Consider the following 18,648-nt stretch of genomic DNA (forward strand, 5'->3'; position numbering starts at 1 on the left):
CAAGCTTTCCTGTTCGTGTCACAAGACCTGTGTTGATGAATACTGTTTTTTCTCCCAATGGAAATATAAGCTGCTTCTGTCTTCTGTTGACCCCTCCAATCCCTACCTCATATCTCATTAAAATGAATGCAATTTATGAGGTTGAGTTACTCCTTGCTTTTTTTGGAATAACTTTGGTGCTGTACATTGAGGCCCAAAGAAAATGGTTCACATCACAGAAGCTTCATGTTGGATGTGCCCTGGGGAAAACCACTGGCCCTGCTGGATTTCTTGACAAACAGTTCCAGCTATGACATCCATGGAATCTTACCTGCCAGGACGCATGAACATCAGTTGCTAGATATGGAGAGCTAGCCTGACAGTGTTCATTTTGTGATAGCATCTATGCAGCTTTTAAGATATATATAATGTTTTTAGTTATATGTATGTGTCAAGAAAAATTGCTGCCATTATAAAAACCATGAATCACTGTGTGTGTCTGATTCTTCTCTCTAAAGATTCTTTTGCAAGGACAGGTATTAAAAACCAGGACCCATAGAAAACTTGGAGGGCAAACTATTTCATTAAGAAATTTAGAAACTTCTTGACAGACTTAGCCTGTGAAACTGAACACTAAATTTGCCTCTAAGTATTGAGTATGAGCTTTTTCCAAGACTCTGATGACCATTTGACTATGTAAAATCACATTAGGAAAAAGTGTACAGATATGTGAGTGGATAAGATGTTGGCGGAACTGTGCCTTTTCATGTATGTCAGTAAGAAAAGAATTAACTGAGGAAACCTTAAACTACATTTTCTTCACTGCTTTGCTGGTTCTTACCAAACCTATTACCCTGGAAATCAGAAAGTTTGGAATAACTGTAGAGAAGTTTTGGGTTTTTAAAAAAGCATGTGTACATTTCTCATATGTATCAATGTTTATTTTTCTCATCTTGGTTGTTATCTTCCTGTGTACAACAGATAACTTAGTTGTTGGTACAGCTATCTATTCTTTGATAGCTTAGTCAGAAGTAAAATCTAGGGACAATTCTGGTAGTCTATAGAGAGAAATAAGAATAAAACTTATATAAATAGAAAAATAAACAGCAGTTCTACATTTTGTAGGCAGTGCACTGCTTTTCCTCTCAGTTTCATCTGTCTTTTCATTTATCTAACTTCTAAATAAATTTCTGGGTTTATCTTATTTAACATCTGTTTAATATACTTCATATTTTTGCTTCCCACCCATAGCAAATCTTTCTGCATTCATTGTAGATATTTTTATCTAACTGTAGTTTTATGACAGGATAAAAAGCCTTTGTTTTCAGTGTACAATTATAGCTATCCTTTATGAAGCCTATATCCATTTCATAACATACATCTTGAGATACTTGTTTTTGTGAACTTTAACTGGAATATCCTCAACTCTCTTTTATAACTCTTTTGGATATCTTTCTTTTGTTTTATTCTTTATTTTCTTTTCTGGAAAATCACAGTTTCTCTTTTTACAGTTCTTCAAGAAATCAGAAACCTTACTAAAAACTGTCAAAATTAAAAAAGCATGTTCTGTGAAACCAGAATATCTGTGTAAGTGTTTTTATTGTCCTTTCTTCCTTTTACACAAGATCAAAGCATCAAGGGACAAGAAAATAGGGTGAGAAAAGTCAATTCAAGCTTGCAGAAGTCATGCTCATGCCAAATATTTATCCAGTGATTCATCAAAAATGTTGCAAAATGTAGTACTGGATTTTTAATGATCACAGGTTTCACTGCCAGTTCTTCTAAGACATCCTGTTTTTGTGTAGTGCTTTAAACAAAAGAAAAAGTCAATATATTAGCTTGAACCATAATTCAGGGGCAAGTGGAAGCCACTAATGGGATGGACATAGCTCATTATGAGGTGGTTTTCAAAGGAATGCAAATACTTTATTCGGTGGTACTAGAAAACTCACATTTAATTTGATTGTAGAGAAATGTTTTGTAACTGAACAAGTTCCTGTTTCTGCTCACAGATTAAAGAGATTCTTCAAGAGCGAGATGAATTCTAAAAAGAAGTGGCACAGACATGGCAAGAGTAATTTCTCACATTTCAATGCAGCTGAAATAAGAGGTGAAATTTCAGAACTAAAAGCCATGAGATAGCGAGAAACAGGTTACTTGTAAAGAACACTGATGTAGTTTATAGGAATTCTTGTCATATGAAATGAAGGGACACACAGGAGTTGCAAACAGACCCTGGCTTCTGTTGACAAATTAGGCATTGGTTAAGCAAGACACAGTGAAAGTAGAAAAGAGTAGAGGAAACAAGGTAAAACAGAAAGGTATGAGTCAATATTACAGAGGTTGAAGGACAAAATAATTGTGAATGTAGTCAAGGTAATACATAACTTATCAATTAAAACTGAAACTTGTCTGCATGAAATCTATTACTTTGCTGAACTTCACCATGTACAAACCACTAATACAGAAGGGTTTGTTCCAACAATTTCTAACTATTGGGAATTGCTGCATTCTGCCTGCTGTCCTCGTGCCCTCTGTAGGTGGCTAAACTTCATCCTGCTCCTATTATATAAGTAGCAGCACTGTAAGAGGAGCTCAGTCTATGAAGAGGAGAGGTCTTGAGAGGCTTCAGCTCCTGAGGCACTTTCCTGAGTGCCTTTCCATGGTGCTGTGCATAAAAGTGAAGCCAGTCCAAACACCACTGTTTTTCAGCCCAACCACAGGTACTTTCCACCATGTTCTCTACTGTATCATATATCAGAAACTTATTAAAAAAAAAAAAAAAACAAACAGGTAGGGACAGCAGAATTAATGTACAACCATATAACCTATATATTAATGACATCGGTATGTAGATAGCAAGAAAAGAGAAGCAGATGCTAAGAGGTAACTCTGGAAACTCAGTTTTAAGGAGCAGAACTGCTACCAAAGATAAGTTTTGCTGACAAAGCATAGTATGCCTGCTATTCAAGCTGCATAGCATGTGTCTATAGGAGCAGCTTACCCTAAAATTTAAGACCAATCCATGACCCTTTTTTCATATGACATTCTTAAAAGTGAGAATGCACAGTTCAGTGCAATGGACTGTAGTGTACAACCACATAGAACCACAAAGGTTATATATATACTAATGCAGGTATAAAATAGAGAACAAAGTTGGAATGAAATGCATGGGAAAACTTTGGCTCTCATACTGCAGAGAAAAAGGCAGGCAGATTTGTCTCTTGTGAAACATGAACAAAAACACGTAACTAAAATTTTAAACATACAAGTTTTTTGGCTTCTCTTTCTCCCAGGATTACTGAGGTAATGAAGATGGGATTCTACTTGTACTTTTAGAAATGTTATTAATGGCATTCCTGATTGCCAATGGAAGTATCTTTGCTGACTCCTGATGGACTGTATTAATTTCTTTTGGAGCTGTAAAACACTGACTGTTCCAAATCATCTTAAAGATGCTCCTTCTCAGCCACTCCAGGAGAAAATTTCCAGCAAAAAATCCATCAAGCTTAACACATGTAAGCAAGAAGAAGTGTCCAGCCTCTCTAATGGGAACAGCAGAGACATGGGCACAAGCTGCTCCATGGCATTCACACCCTTCTCCAGTGCTGCTGCTTTGGCAGAGTTTTCACACCCATCATACAGCAGCACAGAATATTGTAACATGGTATCTTCACCCTGTTCTTAAAAGCATCACTGCCAACAAAATATGCATTTTAAGGAATTGTCAGATTCTTACTTACTTACTTACTGACCACAGTTTTCCACATCAGAAAGTAGGGAAGAGTATAAGAAAAGTGGCTCAGACTAAGTTGAATAGGAATTAGATTGCAAGAAAAAGAGAGCTAAATAGCTTTACCCTCTTGCATAAATCTGTAAGACTGAGCAGTGGAGAGACAATAGAAGAGAAGATTTGCCAAACAAAGGAACCTGATGCCCGAAAGGAAATCTGTAGCCTTCTTGCAATGTTTTTCTTTAGATTACGCACCAAGAGGTTTCAAGGAAAGGTGTTAAGAGTTTAGAGATCTGTGAGGGAAGTCCCCCTCTTCACTTTTGAAATGAAAGGTTTTTCTAATATTCTTGCAGATAAAACAAGAAAAAGAAAACATGTGGTTTGTTTTCAGACATGCACAGAGGCATTTATGGCAGCTGTAAAGCGTGGTTGATGTGATGCTGTTATCTTTTTGAGCCAGCAAAAATGTGACTGAGTGGTGATGTAGGCTTTGATCCTTACCACCTGTGTTACACAGATGATGGAATCCAACGCGGTTGCTGCTGGCATGCCATGGGAAGGTTTTGCTCCCTTTTTTGAGGATTTGTGTGGGTGAGCATGGATCTGCTCTGTGTAGGTTGCTTTTTCTCTAAAGAGTTGTGGTAGTTTTTGATGTACAGTTAGTTATTTTAATTATTTTATGCTGCAAAACTAAAAGAGAAGCTGACCTCTGATGAGCAGCAGCCTCTGGTTTTCTGGATTGAATAATGGAGGTGAGTGGCTGGGTGCTGATGGGGAGTGGAAATTAATTGTTAAGGTACAGAAAGATGTAAGCTGGGGAAGAAGAGAAGGTAGACCGGCACAGTAGAGAAGTGGTGGTGCTTCATGGGTTACATAGAGGATATGTGGATGAAATCCTGTTTTCTGCTTACAGGTGCACAAAAGGATTTGGATCCCCATAGCTATCTTGGTATTTTATGGTACTTGTTGCCTGTGGAGGAGACATTTGTCCCTGTTTATCTTATTATGTCAATGCCCTTTTGCTTCTGTTGGATGAATTGAAATTTAGAGGGCTCACTCCCTTTTTCCGGAACATCTGAGGCTCTAAATCTTGTTAGAAGAGCTTTTTTTTGGTCTGGGCTTGGGGGAATGTCAGTGAAGCTCTTTCTGTGCACGTCTAAGAAATCCATCTACTCTCTGATTGCTACCAAATACCTTCAGTCTCTAGAGATTTGTTCTAACTTGTGAGCTTTCTGGGGAAGCAGTTGACAACTCAGTTTTCAGTTGGGCTGTTATGGAGAGATGGATGTCATTTGGACATGGATCCAGTGTATACGTGCCCTGTGTTCTGGCGGAAAGCTGGAGGAGAGGAAAGCATCAGCCTCACTGCTTCTTGAGCCTTTCAAGAAAGGCCAGTCTGTGTGAAGGCCTGGCTGCCATAATATTGAAGTGAACCCTGGCAGAGGGACAGGTTTAGATCTGCATGAGGAATTGTGGTTTGTTTTTCAAGCTCCACATCACTTTGAGGTAAGTCGTATGTGCTGCATGGCTTTAAGTCATACGTGTATTTTGGTATGTGGACTGTCAGAATATGAACGCATGTCAGAATATCTTCCCAATAGAGCTAAATGCCTCCTCTCGAGCCTAAGTAACACAGAGATGATTACTGTCCTGGAGGTACTTGGTGTTTACAGGTATGTGAAGCTCTGCCGTGTGTTTCATATCTGCTGATGTGTAGGGAAGAGCAAGCCAGTGATGCCAGTGATGTCATGGTTGAATTGTTAAAGGAAAGCAATTAATGTCTGCCACTACAGTCCTCACTGTTCACCATGGACATCTCAGGTGATGGAGGTGATGCAGCTCAAAATGAAAAAGGAACCTCTACTAGTGTGCATGAAAGTCGGTGCTTTTCAAAGGATTACTCCTTGTCTATTTACACTGATCTTAGAATGCCACATATGAATGTGAAATGATTGAAGTACTGTACTTTTTAACTCCTGTATTCACTTCATTTTGAATTTATGCAAGTAGGCCAACCCCATAAGTAGTGGCATTTTTTTCTGCTTCTCACAAAGAAGAAAGAGTTTCACCAACTTTAAAGGAAAACGGGAAGTTTGTATGGAAAACCTTAGGCTGGAGTCAATTAGTCCAGCCATTGAAATGATCTCTGTTCTGGATGAAGTTGCACCAGCTTGGAGGCCAGCACTTGCAACTGGTGTAATGCAGGTGTGCTCAGGATTAACATGTGGAGGTGAAGTGTGGTTCAGCTGCTTCAGTGGATCACACTAACTCCAGGAGGCAGGGAATCAGGTGGTATCAGTTAGCCATCAGGACATATGCCTCTGGCTGGCTTGCTGCCTGGCACACGCCTGTGCAGTAATAAGAGACAGGCAGGACGTAGGAGCACATTAGGAGACAATTTGACACAGAACCGAGCAGGCAGTGTGGAAGATGAAACAGGGGGTTTTAGAGGTAGGCGTAGAGTAAATTACCAAAGCGTTTCTCTTTTCCATGTGTTTAATTTGAAATCTGATTTCATAATAAGTGTTCCCATGTGGTGCTTCCTTAAAGTAATAGTTACCTATTGTAAGCCTTTAAACATTCTGAGATGCCTGAAGTATGAATGTTAATCTATTAGCTGGAATGTACTAACCTCACTTAACAAATTTTTTAACTGCTATTGAATATTTTAATGTCATTTTTCCTCCTTGTTCGGCTCCCTCCCCATCCTGGGGGCAGGGATGTTACTGTTCCTGCAGCAGCCCTGGCACAGATACAGCTGCATCATGTATGGTTGAGTTGGTGGTGAATGGTGGTTGAATAGAATGTTTTAGCTGAATGTGTATGTTTAGACAATATAAATCAATGGTCTAATATAGTAATATAGTGAGTAACTTTCTCCCCAGTTTAGCTGTAGGTTTTAGGAAAAACATTACTACAGGGGTGGTAACTTCCTTTTTTCTTTTCTCTTTCAACTTTTTCTTTTTATTTTTTCTTTTTTTCCCCCTTCCATTAGAAGTATGACAAAAATGGTAATCATTTCCTTTCACAAGACAATCTGGCTTGACTCTTGATAATGGTCTTGAAATCTCACTCAGTTGATTGTACTCATTTTGGTGATGTGAAACAAAAGAAACAATGTTCTGTGCTTGTAGGTCTTGTTGCAAGGAACAGCTCTGAGAATCTGAGGAATGCAAGAGTTTTCCAATAAAAACATCACAGTAATTGCTTTGAAGGAATGATTCATACATATAATCTTTCAAGTATGCTGGCATGGATTTTGTTAAGACCGATTGGCTTGGCTAGTGTGATAGGTGCTATTCTTCAGAAACATACCTAATGATAATAAAGAGGTCTTGTCTTATCTCAAAGCAAGGTAGGGCCAAGTAAGGCTAAATCTTGGACATGAAACTTTCTGGACACAATAGTTTGCAGAAGAAGATGCTTTTTTGGGGGGGGTGATGTTGCACTGGTAGAAGTGATCTCTGTAATTACCATCATGATCCTGACAATCTGGTGACATTGATGTAAATCATTCATGTTGGAAGGGGCCTTAGGAGGTTGCCCAACAATTAATTCAGAGACAGTCTGAAGTTTCTTAATTAAGGAAACTTAATAATTTCCTTAGAAAATTGGTGATGCTCTGGTTGGTACAGCCACATCTGCTATTAGCCTTCGTTGTCACCACGTCACAAGTCACTAGTGTTTAGACACCAGTCCACCAAGACCACAGAGACTTTGCAGTGGAGCTGCTCACTCCAGGGCCTGTACAGCACTTTTCTTTGTAAGAAGAGAACCAGGTTGCTTGAGAGACAAGTCCCTGCTCTAACTCCCCCACCTGAACTGTGATTTGCATTATTAGTCTACTCCCTTCTTCCGACTGTAATTGGCTGTAAAGGATTGATGCTGCATACTGGTTAAAAAGTTCCCATGTCCACCACCAAAAGGATTTGGTTTCGGTCAGAAGCAATGTCTATATAGTCTAGACCTGAGAAAACATCCAGATAATCTTGGAAATGTTCTGAAGCTTTCTAAATGAAGAACAAGAAGAGTTTATATGCAAGATCTGTTTGACTGGTTTCTGCAGTGGTACTTTCAGTAGTAACTCTTTTTCTCAGTTTTCCATAAACAGCTCTTGATCAGGAGTAACCCTGTTAAAGTAATATCACACTGAGAGGGATTGAACTTATTTAGAGGCTTTTTCACCCTACCATTTGTTTTTGTGTTTCTATTTTACCCTAATTTTTCTAAGGCTCGTGTTTATGGGATTCTCTGTATCTTAACTATTATAATTAAAGTTTTCATTTGAATACAGTATTACTCACCAAAACTGATCATGAAAGGAGACAGGCTTGCACTGAATAAAAAATAAGTAAGATCTTAATTAATCTGGATACAAGCCTAGGATCAGAATGTAGGTGAATAGTGAAATACTAGTTATTCTATAACATTATACATATATAATGTCATACAATATCCTCTGACCTGTTCTATGCACATAGACTACTAAACTGTATAAAATGAGCTTCACACTTTATGTTGCTACAGGGTCCAGCATGTGATGCCCACCAAGTGAAGTGGAAATGCTATCAAAACAATGGGCATTCATTTTTTTTGTTTGCTACATGCATCCAGTGAAGTTGTAATTGTGGAAATAGTTTTCAGTTTTCCTTTCTTCTACTTTATTTTTAAGTATTCTATTGGAGGTTAGATTTTTAAAAAATTATTTCTAAATATACACAGAAGAATTTTTAAGATATTTGTCTAGTTACCTTATTAAAAAAAGGTGGTGGGAGTGAAGGAGAAGAAAGTAAAAATCCCGAAGACCAACCACCCCCATGCTCTTCTGAAATGCCCATGCCTTTGTTTGTATTGCATAGTAAAAACAGAATGTTGGCTGTTTACAGAAAATTAGGAAAGCAATCAATGAATAACATGATAAATTGTCTTGGGGCATGTTGAGAAATGCTGTAAGAATGGCTGAAAATACAGTGTTACTCTTGGAAAGCAAACAAAGATCAGTCCCCTCTTACTACAGAGTACTGATGCAGTCACTTGCTGAACAGGGGAGAGTGTGAATTTTGGTAAATTTTGGATTCACTAAAGAGCAGGGGTCTATATAGCTGGGAAGTAGAATAGGACTGTTGATGCCACTGTGACAGCCACATGAATCCAATGTAAGACTGAGAATTACAGAGCTGGTGCTGCCACGAACAAGGCACATAAGAGGGGGAACTCTGATTTGCTTGCTGGCTAGACAGTTTTGGGGTTTAATATGTGATAGACTGACAGTCATGGCAGAAAAAATGTATTAGCAGAAGTGTTAGGCCCTCCTAATGGGAATGTGGGTAACAGTTCCATCAACTCTGTGTCTTTATAAAGACCACAGATTACATTTGTTTAGTAATAATTTAGAGGAAGGGAGAAATCCCAAGCCTATACATCCTTCTTTCTTTTGTATTTTATCTGTGGAATAACTGAAGAAGCCAAATCTCACCCCCAGAAATGTACATGCATTCAGTTGAAAAAAAAGCTGACTTTCTGAAAAAAATTATATAATTGGAAGGAAAAGAGGATGGTCATCCTTAAATTCTATGAGCGATTGGTGAATGAAAGTCTGACCACCATTGTGCTCTTTCTTTTAAGTCACTGAATTTCAAATAAAAAATAGCCTTTAAACCATGCCAGCTGCACTATAAAGTTGTCTTACCAGTATAGCTGCTAACCTGACATATCTTAAATAACTTCATATGTATATATATATATATATTTTTTTTTTTTAAAGCAATGGCAGACTGTTGTAAGAGTGTGTCCTTAGCATGGACACAATAGGCTGTCTGCCAGTGTCTTCTGAGGAAAGTTTGTCTGTAAACTCTTCCTGATAACTGGTGTACAATGATGACTTAATAATGAATAGATTAATTGGATTTTTTATCAGAATAAAAAATGCTTTTCAATTTAATTCTGTTTCTTCTATTAAGTAAGAGAGATGGATTTAACTGATGTTTGTTGGGTCAGCAAAGCCCTATTAGCTGATGAGCCAACAGTTAGGGAAGCAAGCTGAGCAGTGAAGTTGCAGGCAGTGGAAAGCAGCATCCCATATAGCTAGTGGGAGAAGTCAGTTTGCAAGAGCACAGCATAAGTACAGATATAGCTTAGTATTTTAATGTCTCTTTCATCTGAATTCCTGGAAAGAGCAAATGCATGAGCTCTTCCAGTATAATTTTCTTTTATGGCAGTCTAATGAGCTACAGTGGAATAGTGAGTTACTGCTTGATGTGTCTAAAAGCCAGAAGAGCGTTGTACTGCTATGTGACAGGAATAATTCCTGAACTTCCACCAAATTCTTGGTCATTGCAACTAGCAAACTCTTCATGTCATTTCATGTGCTTTGGACAAAGCCTTGATTGTGACAATAGTGAGATCAGAATTGGAATAGTCAAAGCTTCAGTGCTGATCCCCATTCATTTGCATCGGCTACATCCCAGCCACAAGTGGGATTTCTTGACAGAAAGAAGAATAGCTCCTAGAAGAAAATGATAACAGCCTATGAAGGAGATGTTTGAAGTTACTGTAGAAATAAAGACAATAATCAATGCCGTTTCAGCAAACTGGTCAAGTAGGAGCACACAGAAGAACTCTACCATAAATACAAGATCTCTGTGACCTCTTGTTTTCCTCTGATGCTAACACAAGCTGTTAATCAGAAAAATCAATGAGATTTATAATGCAATTAAAGAAACTTGGTGTCAGCTTAAATGTTTACTATAAAAAAACCCCCCAAACACCATCACGGGGAATTATATTTTTCTTTATGTTGATAATGAGACAGGTTTAAAAATTAATATAAAATTTAACTGTGATGGGTGGACAGCATCAACCGCAGGCTGTTTAATGGTAGGACCAAAAGATCTGGTTTAGCAGCATATTACCTGTAAGTGAAAAAAGTTGAAGTAGTAACCTAAATGCTGTTGCCAATTCTTAAAACTATTGTAGCTACTCGTATCCAGGTTTCCCAAGAAATATTTGTCGCAAGTAATGTTAAAAAAGGGAGATGTAGCCACTAGGAATTTCATCTGAGTTTGAAAAAAATCAAACAACCCACCAACCAAAATGACCACTAAAACTACATTTTGATTTCTAATGGCATGAAATATTTCATATTACTTGGGAGAAGAAAAAGTGAGATGCCAGCTGATTCCTAAAAGTCTGTCACAAAGACTTGAGGTTTAGTTTATACTGGGTGTTCTCAGTAATGCCTTTGAGGTTCACCCACTAACAGTAGTTCTGAAAAATGCCTTTAAAGTCTGCATCTTGTTCTTTTGATGGATTACCAGAATCTCAGGCTCATGCTTCAATGTAGTGCAATATAAACTGCAGCTAAGCAGAGAAGGAGGAAATTAGATGAGAATGCCTGAAGAAACTTTGAATGTCCTTGCTTTGATGTATTTCACAATCTTAGCGTGACTTCATAGCTGGCAGTATACAATATATATAATACTCAGAAAGCCAGCACAGCATGACAGCCTGAAACAGCAGTACATACTATACAGCAAGTGAAAAGTGAACTAAACAAGTCAGGAGTAACTGCAAAGTTCAAACAAAGTTGTTGTGAAAGTGTTAATTGTGACTCCATTGTTTTGAATTGACCTGTTTGGGTTTTTTAATTTCTGAAGCAGGTATTACATCCCTCTGATGTCTAGAAAGAATTAGGGCATTTTCACTCTCAGATTATAGCAAGGAACAAATAAAAGTTATGTGGCTTTTCTGTATAGCATACCTTGTAATTAGATCTAAGAATAACTGGATACCTCACTAGACAAACTTGCAGTGAATAAAGAATGTAAGACAACCTAAATATTAGAGGGAGAACAACGGTGAGCTGTAATGCATCTTGCAATGTGAAAAAGTGAGGATTGCCATGAAATGAGAATTAAACAAATGCTTTAGTACCGCTTCAAGGGCTTCTTTCAGGTGTAGGTTGCTGTGATGGCTGCCTCCACCAGGGTTTTACTAACAAAGCTACCCATCAGTGGGAGATAGTAATGACTTTGAATTCATTATATAGCCTTTGATAGCCTATTCATTGTGTGACTTCGAATTCATAATCTTGGGATGGCGTTGGACTCTTGTGCACCAGAGACTGTTTTCTGCCGTTGGTAAACCTGGGCTAGTCCTAGTGCTGAGAAAGATTTATTCACAACTTGCCTGAAGGGGGAAGCACAGACAAAGGCGTCACTGTGTCTGTCCCAGAATTCAACAGATCTTTTGAGAGTTCAGGGCTTCTGAAATTCACTCCTGTCACATCATGGAGATTTTGGGGTTTTTTGTGTACTTAGATCTGATTGCTTCAGTGACAAAAATGTTGGTGTTTTAACCACATTTTTAAAAATGCTTGCAAACAGTGGAGAACTGACATTCTTAAAATGGCAAGAAGCAGCTTCTTGACTATCAGTGGCAATTATTACAAAATCTATTTGCTTTTGTGCAACGGGATGCATTCTGGGAACAATTTTGGAAGTGAAATGAGAAGAAAGGCAGTCATTTGACTAGCAGAATTATTATTTTGAATATAAGGTGGATGACTGTTTTGTTCTTTTTGCTTTCACATCAAGCAGAAAATACAACTTTATTTGGCAACTTTAGAAATCTGATCTAGGATTCCTCTAGTTTCTTTTTCACTTTTGTATGTGTGTGTCCTAAAATGGGTGTTTGCAACCTAACCACCAAGTAGAGTGCAGTCTTTTAGTGGCAGAGGAAAAGCAAATTCTCTCCTGGTGACTTAAATGGATGCTTCTATTATACTGAAAGAAAAAGGACCAAGATCTCTGCTGGTTTTACTTTACAGACAGTAAAGTAAACTTTACAGTTCTGTTTCATCTAGAGAGAATTGTAGCAGTAGCAGATGCCCAAGGCATCCTGGCCTGTGTCCAGCAGGACCAGGGCAGGGATTGTCCCCCTGTACTCGGCCCTGGTGAGGCCACACCTCTGGTGCTGTGTCCAGTTCTGGGCCCCTCACTCCAAGGACAATGAGGTGCTGGAGCGTGTCCAGAGGAGGTAAACAGAGCTGGTGAAGGGTCTGGAGCACGGGTCTGGTAAGGGGTGGCTGAAGGAGCTGGGGGTGTTCAGCCTGAAGCAAAGGAGGCTCAGGGGAGACCTTATCACTGTCTACAGCTACCTAAGAGGAGGTTGCAGCCAGGTGGGGGTCAGCCTCTTTCCCCAAATAACAAGTGACAGAATGAAAAGAGTCGCCTCAAGTTGCACTAGGGAAAGTTTAGACAGGACACTAGGAAAATTTTCTTTCCAAAATGGGAACAGACATTGGAACAGGCTGCCCAGGGAAGTGGTGGAGTCATGCTCCCTGGATGGATTTAAAAGATGAGTAGAAGTGGCACCTGGGGACATGGTTCGGTGGACTTGATAGTGCTCAGTTAATGGTTGTACTTGATGGTCTTGAAGGTTTTTCCAACCTAAATGATTTTATGTTTCTAATTTGGCTTCAGGAAGGAGTGAGTGGTCCTGAAACAGAGAGCAGAATAAAGGATGAGAAGTGATCTCAGAGGCAGGTCTGCTATTTCACTGTAAAGCTGGAATCCTCTTTTGTTGAAAGATTAAGATGCTGTCTGTTACCTCTTACAGTAGTACTTACAATTTGATTTTCAGTTTCTCAGCCAAGTATCTGTTGTCAAAAACATTCATGACTAAGGTAAAAGAATGAAGGATTTTGCCAAACAAATGGTAGAAAACAAAAGGCTATCCACGTTTCTTTTTGTTCTAGATGAATATTGTATTAAAGACATGCCTAAGTAACATGGTTAAACCTGGCTCTGGTATTTAATATTTATTTAAAATGCGTTGCATTTGTAGTACAGATTTTTTAATTTGGAGGTCACACTCTATTGTCATTGTTTGAGAAACAGCATATCATAATTTGAAACAACCATATATATCACATCTTGAATGTAGCCTTCAGGTCCCTTATATGAGATCATACTGAATTAGAGTATTATACTGACAGTGGGGGTGATACTGAGAGATGCAATGAGGAGCAATGAGCTTTCCCTCTGAGTTAGGTGGTCTTAGCCATTTTATTTGTAATTCTAAATTTATAGCAAAGATAGGGTAAACAGTGATAAGGTAAAAATGTAGTCAGCTGTAGAGACTGAAGCCTACATGTGAACACAGGCAGGCAGAGTGGAGACTCGGTCTTGGTCAAAGATTGTCATCCAAAGCAGCCCTTGATGGAACTGAATGAGACACGTCTTCTTCATTTCTGCTTTTGCCATACCTGTATAGGACTTAAAATACAATTGCTTAGATAATAGAAACTGATGGGCAGCTAATATCTGAGAATGAAGTAAAAGCTTTAAGGGGTCTGACATGGACTTAGGTGCAGCAATTTAATTTTTAACATTCTTTGGATTCATGCCTTGTCTTGGTAGTATTCATCCTTGCAACTAATTTCTCATAAATTGCTATCAATTCCTCTCTAAAACTTTAAGGTAAATTAAAATAATACTAAACAATGTGGGCCAGTTTGTAGTTCTTGTAATATTGTGCATGTGCAATACTACTTTAGGATTTCCAAACTAAATCAACATCCTTTGACAAAAAAAATGTAATCTTGATAAATTAGCAGCAAATCAAAACAACTATCCTTCTATTTAAACATATACTGTTACCTCATTGACACTGATGCAAAATGTTTTTCTCAGTAAGAGTAAAAAGAATGTGCTCAAATGAGAGGAAATAATTTTTGATTTTTTCATGGTTATTATTATTTTGGATTAAGTCCAGGAGGATCTCTTAAGAAAGTGTTGCATCACCTGACACACAGATATGTGATGACCGTAAAATCATTAGAGAAGAGATTAATAAAGAGCATTTGTGTTATGAATTAATCAAAAGTCAGGATCCAGTCTAGAGAAGTGGGGAAGATGGTTTGCATGTATTCAGAGAGCTGTGCCAAATGTAATTTACAACTGTCTCTGTGGGCCGCAAAGAGCTCAGCTTATTTCAGAGTGCCCCATGGCTCCGTTTAAGTGATGTGTGTGAGATCTGGACAGATTGTTGAGCAGATGGTCCTAGTGTGAGATGGTGTACTTCTTCCAAAGCACTAGTCGGTGTGAATGGTGTGCTGGCAGAGAGGTGTTCCATGACCTGGCTACTAGAGAAGGCAGTGACGAGAAAAATCGGTTTGGAAAGAGGGAGCATTTGAGCCGCTCTGAGAAGTTTGCTGTAAAACTCAGGTTAAAATACTCGACAAATTTGGATACTCATATCACTATTAGATTCCCAGCCATCATCATATCTGGTCTGTTTTGTGTACCTGAAATGTCTTGTATTATTTCACATGGCTGTTCAGTGTATGTGCCTTTGGTTCATACCATGCTGCTGCTAAAACAACCAAGGGTTGCTTTTTCTCTTGATTTCCTTCCTCCCCCCATGCTCCTTCTGTGTGGTGTCTTAATCCTGTGCTCTTTCTTTATCAAAATGTAAAATCTCTGCTGGAAGAAAACATGCTGAAAATTTGAATGGTGCATTGTCTCACCCCACATGCAGTATTTGGCAGCCTCAGAGTGACTGTAATCACAGCTGCTTTCAAACCTGCTTGCTGTCAGAGGATCTCCCACAGGCCCTTGTGAAAGCCAACATTAAGATCAGAGCTGGAGCAATAAACTTCTCTCTTCCATGGTTATAGACATCCCAAATCCTACTCAAAGGTGTGCTTAAACTCCAGCCAAAATCATCACTTTTCAGTTGGAGTTGCAGAGGTGAAAAAAACCCAAACCTTTCTCTTAATACTGTTAAAGGGTCAGTGTTGAAGAAATACAGTGTAGTGATTTACTTACTAGATCTAACATCTGTCTTCAAAATTCCTGTAGTGGGCAATTATTGATTACAGCTAAGAGCCTTTCTCAGTAGGTTCAACAAAAGAACTTTTTTTGGGGGGGGTGGGGGGGGGGGGAAGAAGATTATATATTTCTGGCTGTAGATGTTGGACCCCCTATTCCCATCTTTATACTTGCAGAATTTTCAGTGTTGTGTTGTCACCATTTAGTAATTTTGCCCCACAGGAATGTCATGATTAGACCCATGGATAAGTGAGACTCTTACAACACATTGAAAATACAAACCAAAGAGTTGCTCCTTCTGAAGAGCTTATAAAGTTCAGACTGGGTCTTGAGAAATCCACACAAATGTTCCTATTATTTTTTTAGTGGGGTTAGTTTTATAGTTGTTTTCTTTAAATAAATAAATAAAAGCTAATGAAAAGGGATCTCTTTCTTTACAAGTGGTTTGATCCCACTGCTAGAGAGGATGTAATCCAGATGACATTCTCAGGGGATAGTAAAGACTTTTGCCAATATTCCTATGTTGCTGAAAGATTCACCAGGCAGCATTCCTAGCTGGGACAAAATGCATTACTGCATCACTCTTAGTTTTACCTCCAACTTCCACCCCAAAGCCCCCTTTCTTAAATCTTTTGAGAATTGAAAAAGCAGTAAGGGTTCAAGTGAAGTCCCTAAAAGTAATTCTCCATTAGTTTAAAAGGTAGCTTTGCAAAGTTTTGGTAAAGTAGTTAGCTGAAACTTGACATTATACAGCTTATTTTAATTCAGTAGTGTAATGATGTGGTGATAGAGTATTGCCATCTACCAAAAACATATGTTTAGGAGAATTCCAGAAGTTTTGATTTGAAGAAATAAAAGTTGTTCTAACTTAACATCTAATAATGAAGAATTTGAATAACTGAACTCATGTCTTTGTGTAGAGTTACCTTTTTTCCTTTTAAATAAATATTTTCCCCAGATTTTATAGCTTTGGCATTATTTGTTCTACAGATTTTTTCTAGAGGTTAGGAGGGCCTTGTAGCTTCAGAAAATTCTATCAGATGTTACATCTTTCAAAAATTCATATATTCTGAATCCTTTTTGTGGTTGCATGAGTTCTTTAAAACATTGTGATTAGTGTCTACCTACTGCTCATAAATCACCCTTTCCTCATCAGGCGTATCTCTGCTTACATTTTATTTATTCATCCTTCAGTGTTACCAAATACTAGTAACTCACTGAAAATATACCCTATTAATGCTTTGTTCATGTAAACTTCTTTGAAACATAGACTTTAGATTACTTGGTAAAATGTGCATTAATATATAGCAAATTCCAGTTTCTTCCCAAATCCTTTGCTTCAGAACACCTACACAGTTAAAAAACCCCAAAAAACAGAAACAGCCAGACAAAAAAAGTTTCTGATATCATTCAGCTAAAAAGGATTAAGTTTTTTGTTCCCTGTGGGAGTACACAGGTGAAAGGATCCTGTGCTAGCTCCCTGCTGGCATAACAGCTGACACACCGACAATTACAACAGCAGAGACTCAACCAGCATCTCTTTCCAAGAAGAAATGGTCTTTCTAGATATTCTCTGTGCAGCTGTGGATGCTGTGCTTTAAATCACTGATTTTTATCTCATTCATATTTGTTGCTGTGTGTATTTGCTTTCTCCCGTTACGCAGCATTCTGTCCTGAGAGATAATCCTTTGGTTAGCAATTCATAAAAGGAACATTCACATGAATGAGTGCTCATAATCTTGTGCTCTGTGAATTCAGATGGATGTATGTATCTCTTAGCACAGATAGATACATCCACCAAGCCCATCTCTCTATAGCCAGGCATTATATGAAGTATAGTAAATATAAATACAGATTTAGGGCTCTTCTCAGGAGAGATCAAATAGAGTAGCTGGAAGAGCACAGGCAAATATCTGATTTCATTCTGGCATTAACTCACACAGTTCTTGGGCTATTTTAAGAACTCTCTTTGTATAGTTGGAGCTGAGTTTCAAACAGTGCTTCAAAGTAACAAGTGGTCTTGGCAGACAGAAAACTTCTGCCAAATTAGAAGTGAAATTAGACTAGTATAGTGTTACAACAATAAGGTTAATCGGTTAAGGGAATAATTTGTGGGATAGGATCATTAAAATGTCAGTGCCAGAGATGTTCCTGGACTGCACATAGTGTAGAAGATGCTTCACTGAAAAGGGAGGAATAGGAGAGTCTGTTCTTCCTCAGTAACAGTAACAGAAAGCACTGCTGCTTTTGTGCTTGTACATTCTTTTTCATTTAGCAGCAAAGTTCTTGGTAAAGATCAGAAAACTCTTTAAATAACCACTTCCTGGTACGTCCTTGAGTTGCTGATAGCTCAAAGCTTTTTCAAGTGTGAGAATTCTGTTCCTGATCATGGCTTTTGCTGGTACTGTTTGTGACTGATTAATATGTATAAAGTGCAAGTAAAAATCTTAATGATTTGTGTATGTACAAAACTATGACCAATTGCCTTTTTTGCTGTTGGAAATTGTCACAAAGGAGCACCTAGAAATGGCCACCTGGGTTGGAAATTGACCTTGGATCTCTTTATTCTGGTATTCTGTCTTCACTTGTGACTAATACTGGACTGAGAGGGAGATGCACAAAATTTTAGTGTACATTAAAGTAGGGCAGTTTCAATTTCCTGTACTAACTGTATGTCCTCTTATTGACATGTATTCTAAATATGTGGTATTATTTCAAGATATAATACTGTTATTTTGTACAGGGTCATATCACCATTCTATAAGGAAAAATTTAAACCAACTTGTCTTAAAGAACAGAACTTTGTTGGTTAAAACTGGCAAGAATTGATTGTGTAAGTGAGGAACTCTCAGCAACACTTCAGTTGAAAAGTCAAAGCACTGAGTTGATGATTTTATCAGCTTTTACCTGTCTTTTCACTGCTCTGGATGAACAGCTGAGGAAGAACTGTACCTCTAACATCCATAGCCACTCCTGAATATCTGGCTAAGGCTGCGGAGTTTCCTCCTCAGTGAAATTTTACTTCTATTGTGCTAAAGGTGTATCTAAATTGCATCTCTTTGGAAGGCCTTCAAACTACCATGCCACAGTATGTAGTTGGCC

Source organism: Corvus moneduloides, chromosome 5 (assembly GCF_009650955.1).
Source record: "Corvus moneduloides isolate bCorMon1 chromosome 5, bCorMon1.pri, whole genome shotgun sequence".
Lineage (NCBI taxonomy): Eukaryota > Metazoa > Chordata > Aves > Passeriformes > Corvidae > Corvus > Corvus moneduloides.